Source organism: Oratosquilla oratoria, chromosome 14, assembly GCF_046742065.1.
Source record: "Oratosquilla oratoria isolate Oo_2021 chromosome 14, ASM4674206v1, whole genome shotgun sequence".
NCBI lineage: Eukaryota > Metazoa > Arthropoda > Malacostraca > Stomatopoda > Squillidae > Oratosquilla > Oratosquilla oratoria.
Window position 1 is genome coordinate 47,145,367 of NC_134790.1, and position 7,598 is coordinate 47,152,964.

Genomic DNA, 7,598 nt, shown 5'->3' on the forward strand with positions numbered 1-7,598 from the left:
TGTCTAGAGTGAGTCAAATTAAAATTCGTGAAATACACCACCCTAGCGGCGGTATTTGAGAGTACGAGAGAGAAAGAGAATAATTCTAACCATATTAAGATTTAGCGCGAAAAGGATGTGTGCAGAATGTATACACGAAAAAATCGCCTCCGTAATATGTTTCGCACGAACCAACCTACTCACTTCCCCATCTTCTTACCTGATTATCCACTAACTTCACCAAACACCGAACCTTCCATTCTACCCACTCACATACCCACAAGATTCCCAACCATCATACTCATTTACTTACCTACCAACCTGCGTAATAAACCACCAACTTCCTACCCACCCGCCTACCTACATACTTGCTTACCTACGTGACAACCTACCTCCCTCCCTACCTACCTCCCTACCTACTTACCTACCTACCTGCCTACCTACCTACCTACCTACCTACCTACCTACCTACTTACCAACCAACCTACCTACCTACCTACCTACTTACATACCTATCTCCCTACCTACCTACCTACCTACCTACCTTCCTTCCTTCCTTCCTTCCTACCTTCCTGGCTCCCTACTTACCTACCTACCGACTTTCATACTTACCAACCTCCCTACCTACCTACCTCCCTACCTACCTCCCTACCTACCTCCCTACCTACCTCCCTACCTACCTCCCTACCTACCTACCTACCTACCTACCTACCTCCCTACCTACCTACCTACCTACCTACCTACCTACCTACCTACCTACCTACCTACCCACCCATTCACCTCCTCACCCTATCCCTCCACACGCACACAAGCCTCCTTCCCCCTGTTGAGGAAAATTAACAAACAACAACACCCAGCCGTCTGAAGCAAGGAGTAACGCCGTCATCTGTATTCATTAAGTCTTGGTGTAGTATATCCTGCCTTTTATTTCGTTTCATTTTGTTGGGAGAGCGGGAGGCTCTTGATCCGGCTCTGCAGATCCTTGCTCTATGCCGATGTTGCTCACCTTTGTAGCAAGGTCTTCAACCTGTATAACTGGACATATAAATTGTTGGGTGCTGTACCCACATATGTTATTATCAAAAGTGTCACAAGTCACTTGATTAAAAAAAATCGCTAGTAATTGTCTTGATAACATAAATGAACTAAAAACTTTGGTTACTTAAGACGAATTGTCAAGACAGTTTTCTACGTTTTTGTCACCAGACACTAATTCTGCGCATCAGAATGTGTCGAGGAATTTGTTTTTTTCAACAGCACCTGCATCCACTCCCTTACGTGGCGTCGCGTGTCCTCCTGCAGAATCTTCCTCATCTTGTACCAGAGAACGACCTCCTTGCGCTAGCTAATCCTGTCCTCCGAAGTTCTTTCTTTCGCATGCCATTCGACGGGATTATATATGAACTTATCTATAAAACACTTCCGGTTTCTTTGGGATCCTTGTCTTCCCTCCACTATCCACACAACACATAACCGGTAGGACGTCACCGGGTTTTGGCGTTTTCTTTTCCTGGAACCCGGAGACTAAGTCCTCCTGTGGCTTCATCTGCATCGTGGTAAACGACCTCGACTCACACTTTATCCTTCGTGTATCCATTTCTTGCCGCATCTTCAGTGAAAGAAATCCAGGAGCTTGGCGTAGAGGACCGCCTGAAGTGTCGGAACCTGCCGAAGAAGGCACGTTTGGCCTTTCATTGCAGAGAATGTTGCAGATGTTGATACCTCCTCAAACTCGTTTTTTCTTTTCTTCCTCCTCCTCCTCCTCCTCCTTCTCCCCCTCCTCCGGAAATCAATCTTGTAACATACGTACTTTCTTCCTCTCTGAGGAAATGGAGTCGCTCCTTTACTGCACACGGGGAAAAGGAGTAGATGGTATGTATGCCTAACTGCCCATTACACGCAACACACACACACACACACACACACACACACACACACACACACACACACACACACACACACACACACACACACACACACACACACACACACACAACACGCACACAACACACACACAACACACACACGCACACACACACACACACACACACACACACACACACACACACACACACACACACACACACACACACACACACACACACACACACACACACACACACACACACACACACACACACACACACACACACACACGCACACAGAACACACACGCACACACAGACACACACACTTACGCAAATGTATATGCAACGAAGAGGCTCTAGAGTTTTGATCAAACGTTATAGTAATTACGCCTCGCAGACAAAGGAACCAAAAAAAAAAAAATCGTAGGAATCGTAACTTTGCTTGATTCAGATGTATAGGAACTGTTTAAAAAATTTCCTCAATTAGATTAACTGAACTGTTACAATGGAGGCAAACAAGAGAAGAGACCAGATTTAGCTTGTGTATTGAATTATAAGACATTTTGTGACAATACTGTAGATCAATCATCTTAGAAAGCCAGAGGATGCGATAAGCTTAGTGGTTAGTTTCTCAAGGCTTGTGTCTTTGAAATAAGAAACATTACTTGATATAATTGAAATTCAGTAACAACTATCCACAAATGTAATCATTGCGGCTTTAAAGGAGAAATTCAATGAAAATAACAAAATTGAAAAAAGGAACAAGAAAGGGCGATTTTTTTTTTTTTCCGAAATTGTTCCAATTTTTAGAAATTATCCTGTGTAATTAGTCATTCAGTTATTCATTTTTCCATTCATTTGTTTATTAATTAATTTATCTATTTACCTATTTATTTGTTTACATATTTGTATATCTATTTATCTACTTTTTACTTAAATATCTATATATCTAATTTACAGCTTTGTTATGGACCAAAAGATCACTGCCGGTGCGCTTTTATATTGTTATTCATTGTATTATGGATGTATTGTATGTTTGTGTAAGTATGTGTGTATTTGCACATGTATGTGCGTGTATGCGTATTTACTTTATTGTACTTATTGATTGTATTATATAGAAAAAGAGTTGCATTCGCGAGGTCCCCTCACTTTGTTAATATTGGTCAATCCTTGTGTGTGCGAATACCTGGGCGCGCACTTGTGTGCATATATATATATATATATATATATATATATATATATATATATATATATATAAATATATATACAGACACATACATATATATATATATATATATATGTGTGTGTGTGTGTGTGTGTGTGTGTGTGTGTGTGTGTGTGTGTGTGTGTGTGTGTGTGTGTGTGTGTGTGTGTGTGTGTGTGCACGCACGCGTGTGCGTATGTGTGTGTGTACATGTGTGTGTGCTTGTGTGCGCGTATGTATGTGTACGCGTGTGTGTTTGTGTGCGTGCGTGCGTGTTTGTGTATGTGCATTATGTGTGTGCATTGAGTGTGAGTATTTGCGTGCGTGTGCATGTGTGTGCGTGTGCCTGAATATGCGTGCGTGCGTTTTAGCGTGTGTATGAGTTTGCTTGTGTATGAGAAATCCTTTTTCTTACTCATCGCTAATATTTTTTCTCTCGTCCGTTCAACCTCTCGTTCCCTTGCCTGCATTTTATTTTGACTTTCTTTTTTATTTTCTACTCTTTACAATTTCGAGCTTCCTCTCTCTGTGTGTTCTCCACTTTTCTTTATATCCTCCTTTTTTGTTATTTCCCTCCGTTGCTGTCTTTCGTTTTTTTTTTGTTTTTTTTTTTCAGGACCTTTTTTTTCTACCTTCGTGTCCTTCTTCCTTTGACCTCGTCCCCGTCGGTGAGTTCTCATCACCTTCTGCGTTTAATCTTTGTCTTCGTGTTTTTCTTTTCTTGCTTTAATTTGACTTCTGCTCTCCTCCTCGCCTAGGAGAGAACGAAAGGCGTCTCGGGTCAAAGAACCCTATGGAACGCCACGTAATGCCTTCATGAAAATTCTACCAGATGTGAGTACTGCACCCAAAGTGTTCCTTCCGCCTCCTCCTCCTACTCCTATTCCTCCTCCTCCTCCTCCCCCTCCCCTTCTCCTCCCCTCCTCCTCCCCTCCTCCTCCTTCTCTTCCCCCTCCCCCTTTCCCCTCCTCCTCCTCCTCCTCCTCCTCTTCCTCCTCCTCTTCCTACTACTACTACCCCTTCTTGTCCTCCTTCTCAATTTCCTGCTCCTCCTCTTCCTCCTCCCACTCCTACTCCTACTCCTACTCCTCCTCCCCCACTTCTTCCTACTTTTCCTCCTCCTCCTTTTCTTCCGCTCCCCCTCCCCTTACCTCCCATCCCTCTCCATCACCCATCTCTGCTTGTTTAACATTTTATTGTCTTTCGAAATTTCTCCTTTTATTTTCAGTAGTCCCCCCTCCCCCCTCCCTCCCTCCCTCCCTCCCTCTCCCTCCCCCTCCCTCCCTCCCTCCCTCCCTCCCTCCCTCCGTCTCACTCCCTCCCTCCCTCTCACTCACTCCGTTCCTCCCTCTCTCTCCCTCTCTCCCTCTCCCTCCCTCTCTCCCTCTCCCTCTCTCTCTCTCTCTCTCTCTCTCTCTCTCTCTCTCTCTCTCTCTCTCTCTCTCTCTCTCTCTCTCTCTCTCTCTCTCTCTCTCTCTCTCTCTCTCTCTCTCTCTCTCTCTCTCTTTCAAGATCTGTCTATATATCTTTCTCATACAGACTCTAGATTCTCCCCGACTTCAGCCCTTTGCTCTGCTTTTATCGAATTTTCTTTCCTCGACTCTTAGATCCAGTTGGCATCGCTCTTTAGGCCTTAGGTTCCAGCCTTTCAGTACATTCCTTCAACCAGACGCGCGCCCCCCTCCTCCGTCCTCTTCCTCTCTTTCTCTCTCTCTCTCTCTCTCTCTCTCTCTCTCTCTCTCTCTCTCTCTCTCTCTCTCTCTCTCTCTCTCTCTCTCTCTCTCTCTCTCTCTCTCTCTCTCTCTCTCTCTCTCTCTCTCTCTCTCTCTCTCTCTCTCTCTCTCTCTCTCTCTCTCTCTCTCTCTTTCTGTCTGGCTGGCTGGCTGGCTCTCTCTGCGTCCGACTTTGTTTTACTCACAATACATATCCTTTTAGCTAAATAAAATCGCCCGGCGGCAGCCAGATCAATTACACAAATCATGAAGATCAGTGAGAGATAGTCAAGGGAGATTGAAACTACCCTGAAGTGAAAGAAATCGCCTGGCGGCAGTCAGAATTGAAGAGCAGGTGTCACCCAGCACAGAGGGGGTTGATCGGGAAAGGCTACAACTCTTCTTTGTTCCGGACAGGGTACTACGGAAATGAAAGTTAGACCCTGTTCACTAGTGGTTTGAACCGCGCGGAAACCGCAGTGGTACCGCATAGTTAAAGAAAAAACTGCGCTGTTGTGTGTGAAAGCCTCCACTGACCTAATGTTGAAATTGAACCGCCACGGTTGAAACCGCTGGTGTGAACAGGGTCATAGTGTGGCGTTTGCGAATGGAAGAGTTTTACCCGGTATTGAAGGGGTTAGACTCAAGGCTCTGACAGACCAGTCTTCAGATTCAGACTGCCCTTCTTTGTAAAAGCTTCTTGGAACTGTGTTCCCTTCCCACGGCCATTCAGTCTCCTTTAAAAAAAAATCTCCAGGTTGAAGCTTCCCGTTTCGTTGGTAAAACTTCCCCTTTAAATATCCCGTGCACTGTAAAATCCCTGCAAACCCTTTGAGAGTGTTTTTTTTTTTTTTTTTAAGTTTTCGGTTTTTGATTTTTAGTTCCTGAACCTACCGTTTTGGTGTTCTCGTAGAGAAGGCTTACCTTCATCGTTTTATAGCTCCGTCCTCCTTCCCTCCCCTTCCAGCTCCTGCTGTCCATCTCTTTCTCTCCCGGATCTCCCACTTCCTCCTCAGTTGCTCTTTGTCTGTGTCTCAGGGTCTCTCCATCTCTTGAAGGATGTCTTGGCGTCCGGAGGTTCAGGGTGTGCATTTCGTCGCCGATAACCAGTTCTTACATTCTTGGGGAAAATATAGTGCTGAAGAGACTATGGCCAAGTTCACACTAATAGTTTGCACCACACGGAAACCGCGGCGGTATCGCGTAGCCAAGGAAAAACTTCGCGGTTGTGTGTGAACGACTCCATTGACTTATATTGTAATTAAACCGTCACGATTTGAAACGCGGTGGTTGAAATCACTAGTGTGAACAGGGCCATAGAATCCCAAAGGTGGCAAAGAAGAGATTTTAGTGAGGGTAACAGAAGAATTTAAACCTGACAGTGGAGATGAGGCTCCATTCTTGCGTGAATCTGGTCCATATGGGCTGCGCTAATGTGTCCGTTATATTGACTGAATAAAATATCAGGTCCTTCCACGCTCTTGAATCGGTGTCATTTCTCTTGGAATTGGAGTCGTCTTTGTCTGTAAAAGTAGGAGAAAATATCCATAGCTAAAGAGTGTAGCCCCTATCTCTTTGTCTTTCACTTCTTCTCCCTCTGTTTCTCTTTCTATTCCTCTATTTATTGCAGTCTGTTCCTCCCTCTGTTCCCTTCCATATTCATCTCCCTACTCCTCTCCCTGTTCCTCTCCCTGATCCTCTCCCTGCTCCACTCTCTATTCGTCTATATTCGTCTCTTTCAATTCCTCTCCCTCTTTATTGCTCTCCCTCTCTATTCCTCTCTCTGTTCCTCTCTCTGTCTATTCCTCTCTCTCTATTCCTCTCTATATTCCTCTCTCTCTCTTCCTCTCTCTATCCCCCTTCTCTCTCTCTCTCTCTCTCTCTCTCTCTCTCTCTCTCTCTCTCTCTCTCTCTCTCTCTCTCTCACACACACACACACACACACACACACACACACACACACACACACACACACACACACACACACACACTCACAATCACACACCAATGATGTTGCAAGAATACAAACGCACATGGAGATTGCCTTTCGTCTTCGTTTTGCGCATCACCACTTCCAAAACCCTGTAGATTTCACCACCACAAACGCCTCCACCACCCATCATCACTATCACTACCAATACTATCACTACCAATACTGTCACCAGCACCACCACTACTACCACGGTCACCACCACAACCACTACCACCAGCACCACCAATACCACCACCACCCACAAACTCCCTCTCAGTAATCCTCCCCACCCAATCTCCCCCCCATTGACGTGTATGAGAGAGAAGCCTGCAGCGAATGTAAACAGAGATAGTCTTAAACTCTAAAAGCGGCTTAAAGATATCTGAGCAATGGCTTCCCATTAAGTGAGCTTGTAGGATGCACCTATGTTTTATTTATTTCTTTATCTATTCATGTATTTTTATTCATTTGTTTGATTTTAATTTTGTTTTATTTCGTGTACATTTGAAGGATTTGTTGTACCTGTCGAATTGATATTTCATGTAGGACAAAGTGCTTCTTTGCCTTTCTCTTACTGAGTTTCCCAAATCTAAAATGGACTAAAGATAAAGAGGTAAAAAAAGGGAAAGGGAAGAGAAGGGGAAGAGAAAGGGAAAGGAAAGGAAAGGGAAGGGGGAAGTTTTTAACCACCTTCCTCTTTCCGTAGTGTCCCACGCCCCCTCTTTCGTCGTTGCTGGTTTAACGGTGTCGGTGTCTCCATCGGAGAGGAGGTCGTGGCCCTCTCGCTCTCTTCGGCTTAACGAGCGGTCGTTGCGTTCTCGGCCGCTTCACGAGTGGTCGTAACACGCATCGCGGTGGGGCGA

At 44.9% G+C, this 7,598-nt stretch overlaps 1 long non-coding RNA gene across 1 annotated transcript in view; it reads left to right on the forward strand.

Moving 5' to 3' along the window:
* Positions 1 to 3,604: 3,604 nt before the first annotated feature.
* LOC143032869 (uncharacterized) overlaps positions 3,605 to 7,598 on the forward strand; it is a 33,596-nt gene continuing 29,602 nt past the window's right edge. Inside the window, exon 1 of the long non-coding RNA XR_012967147.1 lies at positions 3,605 to 3,885. This is a non-coding gene — a long non-coding RNA (uncharacterized LOC143032869). The remainder of the gene's footprint in view (positions 3,886 to 7,598) is intronic.